Genomic DNA, 16,331 nt, shown 5'->3' on the forward strand with positions numbered 1-16,331 from the left:
TCAGGTATTTGTCACAGTGACCGAAAGCTGAGGATACTATTTCAAGGTGGCTGGGGACAGACAGGGGGAAAGAGAAGAGGCAGGTGGACAGGAGAAAAGGTAAGCAGGCACATGTGGGAGACAGTTTGGCCTCCGGATCGTAAGACTACAGTGTGTGTGCATCGTGCGTGCATGCATACATGCATGCGTGCGTATGAGTGTGTGTGTGTGTGTGTGTGTGTGTGTGTGTGTGTGTGTTTTAAGTCACAATATTCCTTCTTCTGATCGAGAAAGGAACCATGAGGTACTCCTTATACTTGAAGAAGTTTGGAAAGATCCGTAGCTAAAGTTTTGAACTCCTAGAGTTTATCAAAATTAACCTGGGATTACTTAATTCCCCTTCCCAACTCTCTCACACCTCTCCAGTGCAGCCATTGAAACTACCGAAGCTCTGTTGCTACCCTGTTCTTCCCTCTGGAATGCCCCTCCCCCAGGGAACTCTCATCTCCTGTAAGCACAAGAGAGTGCCTTCCACCCTCCTATAACGCACCTTGGAACTCTCTCTCGGGGATCTCTTCACAGTATATCTAAGTGGCTTATTTCTTGCCTGATTCCTTTCCAGATCCCTCAGCAGGTCAGGCCAATCCTCTGGGTTTTAGAAGTCTATACCTTTATTGGACTAAGATGCAAAGTAGGCATTCAGCCAATATTTCCTGGGCTGGAAATGAATCTCGTAGATCACATGCCCATAGCTATAGATAACGCCTATCTTCTGCGTCATGTGTCGCGTACCAGTCCATGGCAGTGCCTTGACTGAGACTGTGCCCTAAATTCACCGTGCCTGGAGTATCATGGACACCAAGTGCTCCCTGGGCATGGCTGATAATCATTTAATTCCCTCTTGCATTCATACATTATATATAATCTCTAGAACGCAGTAACACTGATTGGGTCCTTTGTCCCTAAATTAACTTTCGTTCTTGCTTTAAAAGAGAAGGAAAATAAACCTAAGTTATTCTGTGGCCTCTCTGAGGCTGCACAAAGTAATAAATGTGACAATTCCCATGGAAACCGAGGGGCTCCAAATTGGAGCCCTCTGTATGGCTTCTCCAGCCCGCTTCCTCCAGGTCTCCTCTCTGGATCCCTACTCATAGGATGGTATACTTAAATGTGTTTGGGAAATGAGGAACCTTGGAGCACTTCCGCTGTGATCACATAGAGGGGGTGGGCTGAGTATCCACTAAGCTAGACATAGAATTCCATCAAGATTCTGGCTAACGCTGTTCATTGTTGATTTTTCACAGGGCACAAGGGCCTCTGCACATGGTAGACTGTGGAGAGCCACTCTTGATCACAACTGTATGTTGTGAATGAGACGAAAAGACAGAGAATAGTGTAGTCCATTGCATGAACAATGAATACCGACATCAGCCAAGAAGTACCAGGAAGCTCCTCTCACGGCAGACTTTCAGTGGGCGTCCGACCTCACTCTCTGTCATATAGTTTCTATGTGTGTCTGTCGACTGTTGGAAAACTTCCTGAGGCTCTAAGGCTCCCAGTTTAAAAACTTCATTCAACAAGCATGAAACCCTGGCCCTACACCGATGGCCAGGAGGCCACTGGCTTCACCTAGTACAAGACCTTGGGCCTCATCATCCTATGTAAATAGGACCAAGGCTTGCTCCCCTTTTGCCTGTCACAAATAGTTCTTCTGGCACTGAGAATAATACTTCGGTGCTGGTGACTTGACATGCTGTGAAGGGCTTTCAGCACAGGTGAGGTGCTTGGTACTCTCTGGTTCCATGTTTCCAGATGTGTCAAGGTAGAGCTGAAGTTCAACATCCACCTGCTTGGAATATTTAGTCTCCTCTGAGGGTAGATGGTGTGTGGATTTCAAGGGAAGCAAGGCCTTCAGGAAAAGATGAGGTGGTTTGTCAAAGCCAACTTCTTAATGATCTAAAGGCATCCATTGTCTATAAAGAACTATATTGTTTCCTGTGCTTCTGAAACGATACCAATATCTCATAATCTCCAGGGGAAGTGAGAAAAAGTTACTCCCGATGCTTGCTGAAATCCCCACTTGCTCGAGAAAAGGAACCCCAACTGAGAAAAGCTGTACAGGAATGGGTTTGGTTTCCTTTCGTTCCCTGCTGTAATAAGTCTTTGAGAAGTTACTGGCTTTAAATGAGACATGACAGTCTGACATTTCGGGAGGTGAGCAGTCTAGAAAGGGTCCTGTGGCACTAGAGTCTGGGTGTTGACAAGCCTTTTCCTTTCTGGGTGTTGCAGAGACAAAGTAAATCCAATTTCCTGCCTTTTCTAGCACACTATCTGCATCCCCTGGCCCACATCTCTCCATCACCCCAACTTCCAGCTTGTGTTTCACATCATGCTGATCACTTCTGCCTGCCATACCTGTGCTTCTCCCTTATAAGGAACTTTAACATTTGTATCAGGCCCAACAGGTTTCATATAATCATGGTCATTTTCTCTTCTAGAGCTTTAACTGAATGATGTCCGTCACAATCTATTTTGTCACATAAGGCAAACTATTTAGGGATCGGAGACAGACATCTTTAGGGTTCATTCTTCTGTCCCCTACCAAGACTAAAGTCACAAAGCTGGATGGGCTCACCCACTCTGGATAAGCATCTTGACCATGTGAGAACTCTGCCTCGGTCTCCCTCTCTGTAAGTTAGAGAGAAAGACGTCCCCCCTCTGCCATTTACATCTCTAAATAAAGTAGCTGTGGATTATTAAATAAAGGTTGCTGAGTACGAAATGGTTATGATACTATGAATTGACATAAATTACGCCCGCGTGATTCAATGGAGCCACTGCTATCGTCGAGTTCCGTAGGGGAGAGATTAGGGCGCATCTATTAGATTCTGTAGTTAAATCGCACTAAATGGTTCTTAATAGCAATTGACTTTGCCTTCATTAGCATAGAGCAAGAGAACTCCCCCTTTAAAACACCATATACCCGGGGCCTCCTCCTGTCTTCAGAGTAATTGAAACGAAATGGAGATCCAGGACCAACAACAGCGTGAGAGATAGGGAGAAATGCTTGCTGTGGTTTTCTGCACTGGATCTGTTGCAGTTCGGAAGAGCTTTGCTGCCTGCGTTTGGCTTTTTCTCCCCTGGCTTGTGTTTGAGTGTCTGGCCTTTGAATGGGAATCTGGTGCAAGGAAGTGGGGAAATTGGACAGACAGGAAGGCCGAGAACTGGAGGACCCATTTGTTTGTCTGTCTTTACACTTGATAGAGCAGGGCAGGGTACCAGGCATATCCCAGGACCATCTTGCTCTTTGAATTCAGTCAATGTCCTTTCCAGGGGTTATGAAGTCTGTCTTTCATTAGAGAATATTCCCATCCAGATGATCAACAGGTGCAATAAGACTTGTGGGGAGGTTTGGGAGCATGGAATCCCTTCATTGGGACCTTGCAGGTCAGTTCATTGTGCCCTGTCAAGGGCTAGAGGGATCCAGCTCTGGCTAAAGCCAGATCCCAGACCTCCTAGAGTCAGAATAAATTTACCTTCAACCTTCCAACTCTTCCCGAAGAGCCAGGTAGAGAAACAATCAGTACCTCATGATAATGTCTTTAAATAGGGTTATAAAGGGTTCAGCCCTCAAAGAACCTGTGTCCAGGAAGGATTGTATTGCCACTAAACTGTCCCAGGTGGGAGCATCAAGACCAACTCCAGGCCTTGGGGCTTGGGGAATTAAGGAGAGGGACAAACTCCGAAAATGATTATAATCCCATTATGCACAGCTTCCCCTATTTATTTCTTCATATGGATGAATTTGTATATATTTGCATTTTGTTCTATCTGATAATATGCATAGAATTCAAATTGAAATGACTTGAATAGATTTGAATATTAATGAGGCGTTTAAAGGCTGCCATCCCTGGCAGAATCCCCAACAAGGGAATGTGCCAGGCAGAAGCTCAGATCTGTCCTCCAGCACTGCCACCAGAAGCCTGCAGGTACAGGCTGGAAGACACCCTGAGGACAGACCGCCTCTAGGGTGGAGCTGGAGGGCGCTCCAACTCCCCATGCCTGGACTCTTGCTGCACTGAAGGGGCCATTGAGGAAAAGGCCCGGGAGCTTGTGAGGCTTGAAGCCTTAGACATTCAGACACAGGTTAAACAGCACAGTAAAAGGCAAGCTATTTTCCAAACATGCTTCACCATTCTTCCCTCAGGAAGTCCATGGTAGGGGACAGGTCTTCTTCAGACAGCCGTTCTTCAGTTCCCCTAAAGGTGCTGGACCCCCTTCTGCCTACATCCAGACCACACATGATCCTTCTTTGTTACCTTTCAATCTAAAAACAGCCATTATACTTCATGCCCCTAGTGGGTCTGAAGACCACCGAGACCTCCTAGGAAGTTAGTCTATGTCTGTGGTCTGTCATAGCAACATGTCAGCACTATTCAGTAGCCTGCTTTAGTCAGGGGATAAACCTTAAGAATAAAAGGAGTGAATGGCTTGTAAAACTAAAGCCATCACTATGAGTCAACTGACCATTTTCTTTCTTCTTTGTTTAAAAAATATATGGGTAATAGGTCATCCCAAGATGTGGACCTGTGGTACAAAGCTTCAAACATTAAAGTCAGCATCAAGAATTTTAGGCCAAATATATATATATATTGTATTAGAGCCCCTTTCTTCTCCCATACCCAGCCATTTCTCTATCATGACACCCATTTCTCTAACCATTTTCATTATCCTTCTTTGACCAAGTAGTATTCTTCTACTTCCCAACTTGGAACAGTATCACATCCAATCCCCCTCATTCACCAAGTCACCTATGACCACGGTCACTCTTCACTACTTGAGTCTTCCTAGAACACAATTGTCAACCTGTCTTAGGAAGTTCACATACTACCCTTTGCCTTCCAGGCAGAGCCCCCATGCAGGGAACCTCAGATCACACCTTCATCCCACATGAAAGACGTTCCAGTTCTAGCACCGCCTACTTCCAACATCCCTGCCTCCTTTCTTGCTCTCTAAATTCCATCCACCCCAAAGAAAAACAAATAATAATTTGTTGTTCCATGGAAGGACTGTGTGCGGTCTTTGTTTATGCTATTCCTTCAGCCTAAAATAGCTTTTGCTCATCATTTGTTGAAGTATTGCTTACACATCAAGGCTCCACTTAGATGTCACTTCTTTCATGAAGCTGCCTTCTGATTCCTGCTCAGCCATTTTGTTCTTTCCTCTCCCTGGATGTACTGTGCCTATTCTCCTGCATCATGTGTTCAGTCCCATCCAGCTTGTTGTCTTGATGCCTCTCCAACTCAACTGAGAGCCCTACAAGGAGAGATACTGTTTCAACATTGATCGTATCACCCCATCATCTCTGACAGTGCTCAACACCATTGTAGGAGTGAATAAACAGAGAAGCAGAATGTTCCAGCATTGCATATGGCTTCTCTGGTTCTCCACAGTATCTCTTCTATGCAGCTTTCACCCCCTGGAACAGTTACTCTCTGTCGTGATAAAATGCCCGGCTAAAGCAATTTAAGGAAGAAAGGGTTTAATTTGGTTCACAGTTCAAAGATACAGTCCATGATAGTGGGGAAGTCATAGATAGCATCAGGATCGCAGGTAGCTGGTCATATCATCTCTACAGTCAGAAGGAAGCCATGTTGAACACTGCTGCTCAATCCTCTAGTCCCTTGGTAATACTCAGTTTAATATTGGAGTATTATGGAATGGTGACTAATGTTTAAAGTAGTTCTTGCCACCTCGACAAACCTATTCTAGAGAAAAAAAAATCTCTTGCAAACATACCCAAAGCTATGCTCCCATGATGATTCTACATCCTGTCAAGTTGGCAATCAAGATCAACCATTCTACTCCCTGCAGCACTTGACTCCTTGAAAACAGACCACCCTCACTAAACACTAGCCAGCCTCTCAGACACTTCCTTATTTCGTTGAGAATATCCTCAACTCCACTTTGTAGTTGAAGAAAGTAGAATCTCATTGAGGTGAATTTATTTGCCCCACATTTAAATGATAGAGTAAAAATTAAGGTGTAAGCCTTCTGTTTCCAGTGGAGATGTCCCCAGCCCCCAGGGCTCTTCTGAGTCAGCCCAGCAACAAATAGAAACTCACCTTCCCCAGACACTGAGTCAGGCTTCAGTGCTCCCAGAGAATGAATTTCCCGTGAATCAATCCTGGATGCAGTTATTACTTTATAGGGATGTTGTAAGTTGATGAGGGAGCTGTTATATGCTAATAGCTATTGTAATGTTGTTCTTAAGGCCTATTACTTGTGCTGCTTTGTATTTTAATGTGTGCAAAGGTGATTACAACTTTAATATGAATGTTAAACAGATTAGCTGATTTATATGGAAAATAAATAAATAAATGGAAACTCATACTCTCATCTCTATTCATGCCTCTCTCCCTTTCTTTCTTCCCACCTCTGTCCGAAGGCTGATGTGGTCTGTGGGACACTGACAATGGGACAGAAGGAGAGTGTTTTCTGGGTGATAAATAATGGCTATAGACAGGTCTTTTGTAACTGGAAAATTCAGACTTTGTGTTCTTAATAGCTGCTTGTCTGAGAGGTTTAATTTTTTTTTTGGCTTTTTACAGGATTTAAGGACTGCAGTTTTGTTTGAGCACTGTGCAGTCTTCCCCACCCTGCCATCATGAAATTGTGTTTCCCACTGCCGGTAATCTGTTGATTGCTCAGAATACTGGAGAAAGTTTACCAAACTTTCTGAAACACAATCGTAACTCACTGCATCCAGAAACACAGGACATAGCCTAAGAAACAAGTGAACAACCCAAGATAGGCAAGCTGTAAGAAATGATGCGTGGACTTACTTCTGTGGGGGCAGATAGTCGGGGTGGTGGCAAGAAAGCTTGAGGCGAAGCTCCAAGGCTGAACTGAAGGTAGCTAAGCAGGTGGTCAAGGATTGAGATGTGGGAGCATTGAAGGAGCGTGTGGGGTAACACGTGCTGGAGTCTGGAAGCAGGAGAGCATGCAGCCTATTGAAGAGGCAAGGAGTTTGGCATGTCCCTGCTAAGTGACCTGAAGGTCATTGGCAGCACCGGAATTTAATACATTGTGCTTCCTGGGAAAGTAGTAATGTCCAGGAAGCCTTGCAAGGTCACTAGCAGGCTTCTCTGTAGAGGGTCATTGCTGCAAAGGACCAAGAGGGAAAAAAAAAAGATGAATATAGGTTGTTTGCAGAGATTCCATAGGTAATGACAGAAGGATCCTAACTAGCAGAGCTTTAAACTGACATTTGAAATCAGGAAGGAGAAAAACACGCCCACCTTACAGGAAAAGATATGACACACACACAGAGGAGGAAGAAGTATATGTGACCTTCCAAGAAAGCGTTGGAGAAGGCGATCAGAAGCCATTCTGAAAGAACAGCATGATTTATTGCCTACCCCTGGTGAATAATAATAAATTAATGTAGTATGAAAGTCTAATGCTGCAGAATGTCAGCTGCAGTTACCTGGACCTGATGTCTGAGTTGGTAGGAGGCACTTCTGAGTGGGCCACGGCGTTGGCAAAGATGTTGCCCACACACACACACACCAGAGCAGCGTAATCCTGGTTCAGAAATCCCACGGGATGGTATGCATCACAGGGAGAAGTTAAGTGAACATGCTCGAGAGAGAGCACATGTACATGTACACGCACACGTGCACTCACACGCACACACACAAACACACACACAAACACTCATACACACGTATGCACACATGCACACACGCACAAGCAGGAATGGATGTGGAATTGAAGTGATTTCTCCCACTGATTATGTCTTAGACTGGTTGTGGTGCTTTTTGTTAATCCAAAACATCAACTGGCCCCAGGAGCCAGTTACAGCAGGGAGGTCCTTGGCTCTTTGGATGTGTGCTGGAAGGCTCATCCCGTTAACACGGAATTCCTGACATATTTTTTAATTACCTGACAGGCAGCCTGATAGCTCAGAAAGTTGTGTGTGTGTTGGGGCTGGGGAGGAGATCAATGGAAGGCTCTGCTACTCTAGGCTTAAGTCTAACTCTTTTTCACTTTTTCAACAAATATTTATCAAACATTCAATATGTGCCAGGCGTTGTGCCAACAAGGAGTAAACCTCTCCACAGACTTGACAGGCATTTAATGGACACTTGAGAGATGTGCGTTGAAAGAATATAGGGATAAATGAATACATTTACAGAGACCCTTAGAAAACACATAATACTTCCAGGAATTTGTGACAAAACACAAGACACTGGGTGTGGTAAGCAACCTGTCCTAAGTTTGGGACTACCACTGATGTCTACAGAAAAGGAAAAAGCAAACTACCAAAGCGGGGGGTGGGGTGATGTGAGGAAAAAATGCTCTAACAACATGACAAGTTCCAAAAGTAAAACCTGTTTAGATGGTACCACATAAATGACTCTGGTATAGAAGGTAAGAGTGCGGCCTCTGGAGAAACCAACATGGCTGCACAGACTCTCAGAAGCTCAGGTGTGAAGGCCACAAGCACAAAGGGTGAAAGGCAAGCACCTAGCAACGGATGAGGACAAAAGAGGAGCAGATGACTGTGACAATGGTGCTCAGTGGCATGAAGAGCCGGAAATGAGGTGAGGCTAGAAGAAAGAAAAGGGGGGGGGGGAGAGAGAGAGAGAGAGGAAGAGAGAGAGAGAGAGAGAGAGAGAGAGAGAGAGAGAGAGAGAGAGAGGAGGAGGAGGAGGAGGATCATGGGAAGTGAAGAAATGGAAAGTTTTAGGGTTCAAGGAAGAATTGGAAAAAAAGGGAGGGGGCAGCTTTCCCTCAGTGCAAACCAGTGCAGAGAGAGACACATCATCTCCGTTGCTACTGTTTTCTTTTCTTTATTGTTTGGTTGTTTTGTTGTTTTGTTTTGTTTCCTACAAATGCTTTTCATAGTTAAATGAGAATAAGCTTGGCACACTCACACATATTACACACACACACACACACACATACACACGCACACACACACATGCGTGCACTCTGATAACAACAACAATAACTGTTTTTTAACTTAAAACGTGTTTTCAATTAAAACGACAAATCTGAGGACTAGACCCGATGAAGTGAACTCCCTGGATCTTGAAACAATTTGAAGACATGGTCTTAGAACTAATGGGATCTGAAAAAAATGCTGTGATGTTTTCTTTGAGGTAAAAGTAACTAAAGTTGGGCACAGCGGCACACACCTTAAATCCAGCACATGGGAGGCAGAGGCAGGAGGATCCCTGTGAGGTAGAGGCCAGCCTGGTCTACAAAGTGAGTTCCAGGAAAGCCAGGGAGGTTACACGGAGAAACCCTGACTGGAAAATGGACAGGCAGGCAGACAAACAGACAGACAGACAGACAGACAGACAAAAGAAACTAAAGGACAGTAGACAAGAACACTGCTCCAGAAGAGGGCTCTGTAAGAGAAGCCTTCAATGGTTTGTAGCTACCCAGAAAATTATCTGTGAGCACTGGAAGGTACCATTGACTCAGGAGGAATTAACACCATCTTATAAAAGGAAAAAAAAACACATACCATTAGAATTTCATAATCTACCTTCTCTTTGTGATATTGCACTGCTCTCAAATTTGATGAACACATCTTCTGTCAAGTGTATTTCAGAGTCCTAATGGAGAGTGGCTGGAGTCGTTCTGTTGAAATCTTAATAGCAGCCAGCAGTGTGACATAGTTACACCCTGTTTGACTTTCTCTGTAGCAGGTAGTGCATTCATACTGGAGATGCTTGAAGCCTGTGGTGCCCTCTGCTCATGTGCTCACAGCTGGAGGAGCAGTGGCCCCCTCTGAGAGTGACATCTTAGACAGTCAATTACAAATGAGGAGAACCTGGGAATTATGTCCCGTGAGGAAACACGGAAGAATTGGAGATTCATTCAGCAGTAAAGACAAGGCATAAGCCTCCTCCCCCAGGTTTTGAAGAACCACTTGGGGTATTTGTTTACACTGAAGATTCTAGGGATGTTGGTTCCTATGACTACGAAGGGCCTGAGTCGATAATTACAGGAGGAACCAAGGACATTGTACTGGAAAAAAATGTCCCGGGGATTCTCATAACAATGGTCCAAGAACTGGGTACTCAGAAACACTTGTTCAGAAGATAGCTGAATAATTGTCTAGCCATCTAAACCTTGATTTCCCCATGTAGCATCCATAAGTCCCAAACTTGATCATTTGCTGCTAGAGGATGGGAATTCTACATCTTATTTCTGTATCCTTTCATTCCAAATGTGCTGTGTGTGCGCGTGTGTGTGTGCGCGCGCGCTATACACAGTGTGTGGCCAGTGAAAGGCAGTCTGGTGAAAGGACAAGAAGGTCAGAGAAGGAAGTCGGCAGGAACAAAGGCTTCCTAAAGATGCTGCGGGCCGCCTTGTTAGGCAGCCACTCTGCCATGCATGCCATCCGTCTTCTTGGGGAGATTGAATAATCAGGTGGAGGAGATGGCAGGAAGGAGCTCGATTTCTGGAAGAGAGGTTCAGGGAAGGTGACCTTCAGGACATGACGCATTCTTAAAACTCAGTCGAAGACATACAAATTTATTGAAAAGTTCTCCAGCTTCAGCCCAGAGGTAATAGAGCCAGAGAGACATGGAAGGGTAATGGAGATAAGTGAGTGCTACGGAAGAGGACACGGGACAAATGTCAGAACATAGAGAGATGATCCTGTAGGAGGAAGCACGTCAGACAGAGCTGCTTAGGTTTTACTGAAGTGTGTCACATTGTCATTTCATCCAGCCCCACACATGCATCAAGTACCCACCTTACACAGGCAGGAAGTAGATATGACTTTCCTGCCCCCCAGAAGTTCATAAGTCTCATGCTTCATACCACAGAAAGGGTCATTATCTGCCACATGTATCACTATATCCCTAATGCCTTGAATGCAGCCCAGTGCACATCAGGACTTTCCATAAATGTATGAGCTAGCAAGGGGACAACAGGGAGAAATGAGCTGAGGCCCTCCTTGCTAGATACTACAGTACAAACTTTGGATATTTGTTACTTTTAATTCCTCTAAACTCTGAAAGAGTATCAGTATTCTTATTTCCAGATGTTTAAACAGAAATCCTTTTGGATCATTAGCCTAAAGTCACTCATAAATGGCAAAAGCCAAGGTTGTTTTGTTTTTGTTTTGTCTTTTTGTTTGTTTGTTTGTTTTTTAACCTTCATTATCTACCTCTTAAGTCCACACCATTTCTAGGATTAGGGTCTAACCCATTAGGTCTGCTTTGTGCAGGGAGTTAAACAGCAGCCTGTATCCTTCATCAAAACGCTGTTGCTGATCGTGGCCACCCAATGACTAGTCTCTGCTGACCCTCACACTCTGACTATCCACCAGGAAGGTCATGTCCCCTGGAAATCTCTGGATAACCCTATATAGCTCTGTCTAACTGAATGATGGCACCTGAGGTTAGGTCAATGTTTGCTTGGTCAGTTTGAACACGGCAGTGGGAGACAGATACTCTCAGTTATGCTGAAGCCCTCACAAGACCCCTCCCCCGTGAAAATGAGCCAAGCTGCATGCCGTAGGACACTCGGCCCACTCCTCAGCAGTCTGTGACTAAGATGCAGATTGACCCCAGCATTCAATTTCTATCCTCCTTATTTATTCGTTTTCCAAACTTGAATCTGACAGCGGAATACATTATAAGTTATATGCTCAATTGTTCTCCACTCTCTCTGGGTTGAGCAATGCCTTTAGTTAGACAAATACAATTCCCACTGACTTTGGCCAGCACCCTGCTTTAGTGGAAGGGCAAGCAGAACTTAAGGCTATCAACACAACCAGAGCAGAGTATTGCTCCTTCTTGTTCCATCAGCTTTTATGAGGATGCTGGGGGAAAATGAAAAGGATGCTGTATTCTTAAGTCCTCGTAGCTGTCTGTAGCTCTGGACCACAACATTGCTCCTGGTAAGAAGAGGATAAAACATACAACAGGGAGAGAAGGCGTGTGTGCCTACGGTGTGAATGCACTCAGGTGGGTGAGCACTATGTCAACCAGGGAACTTAATGGCAAGCAACAAAAGCTATCTGGCTGATATCAATGCAAATGAATAGTGTGCAGACCACAGAGTTCCCAGAAGAGCTGAGGGACCAGGCTCTGGTGTGGTTTAATGGTATCCCAAACAATGATCAGGACCGTTTCTGCCAGCTGACTCAGGCGTTGGTCTCATCTCAGCCACCAGTACTTCTAGTAGCGATACTCTGTCTAGCTTCTCCTCTTCTTAGCATTGCACACTGGACGGATGTGTCTGGGAAGCAGGGAATATTAACAGGAAGTTTTCAGCTTCTACGTAAAGTAAAAAGAAGCTTGCATCACACCAAGACTAAGAGACTGCAGGGTTTCTCCCAAATGTCAGAAGAATTACTACTGTTGAACAGTGAAGAGAAATAAAGACCATCTGCCCTAGCACACGGGAGGACTCAGTGTCTGTAAGGGACCTTGGTTCAGATAGGACACATGTCTTCCCTGTGCCAGACTTTTTGCACAATCTCCAGATCTGGGGAGGAGGGGCTTATTTTATTATACCTGGGATATTTTTAAGTGAAAAAAGAAAATGTGCCAAGGCATCACCTGCACCAGCTCAGGTAGAGTTCTCAACTTCCCAGATGAGAGAAGCCAGAGGAATTTCTGTGTCACTTTTGTGCTGCTTCTGCAGCAGAGGCTGCGATCACGAGCTGGAAGAAGGGCTGTGGAATTATGTCCCCATTAATCTGTCTGTCTCGGACTGATTGAGTCTCTGGCTTCTCTCTGACCTCACTGAGTTCAGTTGCTGGCTGTAGCAGGTACTCAGCCCAAATCACCTACAGGCAGGCATGTTTGGAAATTCCTTGCAATCAAAGCATTAGAATCTCTAGAAACAAAAGATGAGGGCCTGGGAGATACTTCAGCTGCTGCCCCAGAACCTATGTAAAATTGTCCAGGTTGGTGGTAGGTGTTTATAACTTCACTGCTGGAAAGGTGGACACAGGTGGATTCATGAGGCTTTCTGTCTATCTAAATTAACCAGCTTGGCAACTGCTAGGCCACCGAAAGACTCTGTTTTAAATATATAACCAAATAGGTAGACAACATCCAAACAATGGCATTCAAGAATGTCCTCTGGCCTACACACACACACACACACACACACACACACACACACACACACACACACATACACACACACACACACAAATACACATGCTGCACACACAATTTATTAATTAAAGACACCGAGAACACTCATGGTGTACTTTGCTCAGCCTGGTTAGTCATGCTAATAGGTAACAAATGCCTGCTCTGGTTCTTCCTTATGGCAACGTGATCTTACTTTTTTGTTGGAAACCTCAGTAAGAAGAAGACTCAGTGATACCAAAGGTCAAATGGCAGTCAAGGGAAAAAAGACCCAGAAGAGAACATAAAACCCTGCCTAGCTTCTGTCAGCTTCTACGTGTCTCATTTTCACACCTAATGGTTATCGCTTGAAATTTTTTCAAGCAATTTGTAGTGATGGAGATCTTTCAGATAGGGTATTTCGAGGTTACGGCTAGGAAAACCGGGGCGCCGGATGCTGCCTCAGTGAGCTTCCCTCATTCAAGAGTCAGCCACGGATCGTAATGATTTTCCACAAACGGATTAACCTTCAAAACATTGCACTTCCTAATGTTTATTCAGTTTTGCTTCTGGAATTTATCTCACTAGGAATGCAAATAATTCTTTTTTCCATTCACAAATAGTCAAAAACCACCTAAGTAAAAATCTGCTTTTTAAAGGAAGATGACAATCAGGAGCCACTGAGGGAGACAGGTGCCTTACCCTATGTGGTGTAGGTAACAAGGGAAATTAAAAGTGATCCTCAGTTAATGTGTCGAATCCCACATGCAGTGGGGGCCTGTGGCAGCAGAGAGCTGACCTCACTGGACTGGAAGCAGTGTGGGGGACTTCAGCAAGAACACCGTGCATTTCTGACTGTGGTTTCCTCAGCCAATGGACCACACCAAAGCCTCACCTGCAGAGTTCCTACAGCTCCTCGGTTGCCATTCTGGAACCCAGAAAGCATTGTTTGCATAGCAGCAGTGCTCGATAAGTAAGCTGGGCCCCTTTGTCACTTCATGTAATTATATCTAACCAGGGATGGGGCCAGAATAATTCTCCATTTTTCATTTTACAAGTCAGAGAAAGCAGTCCAGTTCCACTGTCAGTGAACTTGGTGGCAATCCAGTAACTGAATGGGCAAAGAGAAAAAAGAAAATCAAACTTTTCTGTAGCTTGATACCTAAGGAAAATCTCATTTATTTAGAGGACAACATGTTTGCACTACTCTAGGGACATTTCTAGACTCTGGGGTAGAGAGGGCTGACCATTCCTTAAGGAAAGAAGGAAGGATAAAGATTTTTACTACTGGTTACTTTTTGTTAAGTTGTATTCCAAATCTATGGCTTAATACTAGATGATAGAGTGGTATTCAGTAACCTAAGACTTACCTGGGGATAATCATCAAATTACTCTCCAATAAGGAATGCAGGAGATAGCAAAACTCAGAAAATCCTCCACGACCCTCAGTCACATTAAGAGGCATAAACAGGGTGTGAGCACGGGAAGCGGAGTATCTGGAGTTACCTTGCTAACCGTTGCTGAAAATCTTGAAGAGGGAAATTTTCCCTAAAGGACATAGATGGTGTCAGGAAGACTGCATTCCTCACTTGCACCTGTAGGTGGCAGGGCCAACTTAGAGCAGCTTGGCTGTTCTGTGCCTGGTGTGGGGTGGTTGTGGGGTGGTGTTGAGGGTAGGGTAAACGATTAATTCTACCAAGCTTGTATTGTGTTATCTTAACCCAGGTGAAATCTCTCATTTACCACGTCATCTTATTGACTTTTGTGGGTCTCCCCGCCATACGGGGTTTCCTGGAACTGCCTGCCTGATGGTGCACAGGTCAGACCCAGCACTTTGTGATGGAAGAGAAGGCGGGGTAGAGAAGAACAAACACTGGCAGGTTCTAAACTACCTGCTACCTCCCGGCTACACCAGAACCTGGGAAGCATCCATCTCTTGCTCGGAAGTGCCACAAAAGTGAGCTGGCGGGCCTAGTGTCTCCCTGGTTATGCTCCATAGATGGGCCTGCTATCGACAGTGGCGCAAGGAGCATCGCGACATCACTTTATCTCATGGAGTCACTTTTAAAACCACTCACAGATCTTTATTCCCTGACTTCTATGTCCTCCAGCATGCGCCCTGTGGATGTTTCTTTTTCTTCTGTTGCTAGGAACCCATTAGGGGGCGCGGGGGGGGGGGGGCTGTTACTCTCCCCAGCCCTGTGACTCCTCCCTCTCTCTCCCTCCCCTGGAGTTCCTCTGCCGGACTACATTTACCTCTATGTTACCTGTACCTACCACAGCCGCAGACTTGCCCAAACATTCTCCCCACCGAAAGCCCCCTTCCACGGAAGAGCAACAGCCTTATCAATCGGGTAGCCACAGAAGATATTTGGTACATTTTATGGGTAATGAAGGGAATGAACAAACCCAAACTCCTCACCTCCTATTCCCCACACTTCGCTATTGTTGTTACCGTTTTTGTTGTTGTTGTTGTTGTCGTTGTCGTCGTTATCGTTCTTGTTCTTGTTCTTGTTCTTGCTCTCGGTTCTCGGTTCTCGGTTCTCCTCGTTCTCGTTCTCGTTCTCGTTCTCGTTCTCGTTCTCGTTCTCGTTCTCGTTCTCGTTCTCGTTCTCGTTCTCGTTCTCGTTTTCTTCACTGAAAGTGCCTGGGAGAGCTAGGTGGTGGTGGCACATGTCTTTGATCCCGGCATTCTGAGGCAAAGGTAGGCAGATCTCTGTGAGTTCGAGGCCAACCTGGTCTACCCATAAACTTACAGGACAGCCAGGGCAGCTTGGAGAAAGCTTGTCTCAAAAAAAAAAAAAAAACCTGCCAAAAAACAAAATAAAAAGTGACTTGCTTCTGTGATCTGCTCAAGGCTAAAGAAGGGTTTCAGACTCTAAAGGGATTGACAGAAATATCTGAAAGGGTTTGTCAGATAAGGGAATCAAATCTGAGAAATAGAGTCTTTTTCCCAGTATCTATCACTCAGCAATCATGATGTCAGGCTAGGGTTGGGAACCTCCATCTTCTGTCTCACGCCTACTTCCATTGTAACATCCTTACTGTGTGTATGTGTGTGTGTGCGTGCGTGTGTGTGTGTGCGTGCGTGTGTGTGTGTGTATTTACATCCACGCGTGTGCATGTGCGTGTGCCCGAACGTGTGTGCGCTCAAGCAGTCCCTAGTTTGTAGCCTCCCCTGAGAGCCCACTCTAGGAATACATGACATAAGGGGGGCAGTGTAATTGATGGGCT

The 16,331-nt window shown here is 45.1% G+C and overlaps 1 protein-coding gene and 2 long non-coding RNA genes across 12 annotated transcripts in view; 2 read left to right on the top strand and 1 right to left on the bottom strand.

Annotated features, from left to right (window-relative positions):
* Kirrel3 (kirre like nephrin family adhesion molecule 3) overlaps positions 1-16,331 on the top strand; it is a 539,837-nt gene that overhangs the window by 14,590 nt on the left and 508,916 nt on the right.
* Positions 5,156-15,709, bottom strand: LOC102555390 (uncharacterized). 3 transcript variants are annotated; one of them, XR_593813.4, is made up of 4 exons: positions 15,553-15,709; positions 13,993-14,208; positions 6,825-12,252; positions 5,156-5,295 (listed from the first exon to the last, which is right to left on the bottom strand). It is a non-coding gene; the product is annotated as an uncharacterized LOC102555390 (long non-coding RNA). The 3 variants fall into 3 exon arrangements; XR_593812.4 differs by lacking the exon at positions 5,156-5,295 and having other exon boundaries at positions 9,529-12,252; positions 15,520-15,683; XR_005488634.2 differs by lacking the exons at positions 5,156-5,295; positions 15,553-15,709 and adding an exon at positions 14,468-14,986 and having other exon boundaries at positions 9,529-12,252.
* The window catches only part of LOC120094326 (uncharacterized), a 42,842-nt gene continuing 41,436 nt past the window's right edge, over positions 14,926-16,331 (top strand). The window contains exon 1 of the long non-coding RNA XR_005488640.2: positions 14,926-15,054. This is a non-coding gene — a long non-coding RNA (uncharacterized LOC120094326). The remainder of the gene's footprint in view (positions 15,055-16,331) is intronic.

Source organism: Rattus norvegicus, chromosome 8 (genome assembly GCF_036323735.1).
Source record: "Rattus norvegicus strain BN/NHsdMcwi chromosome 8, GRCr8, whole genome shotgun sequence".
Taxonomy (NCBI): domain Eukaryota; kingdom Metazoa; phylum Chordata; class Mammalia; order Rodentia; family Muridae; genus Rattus; species Rattus norvegicus.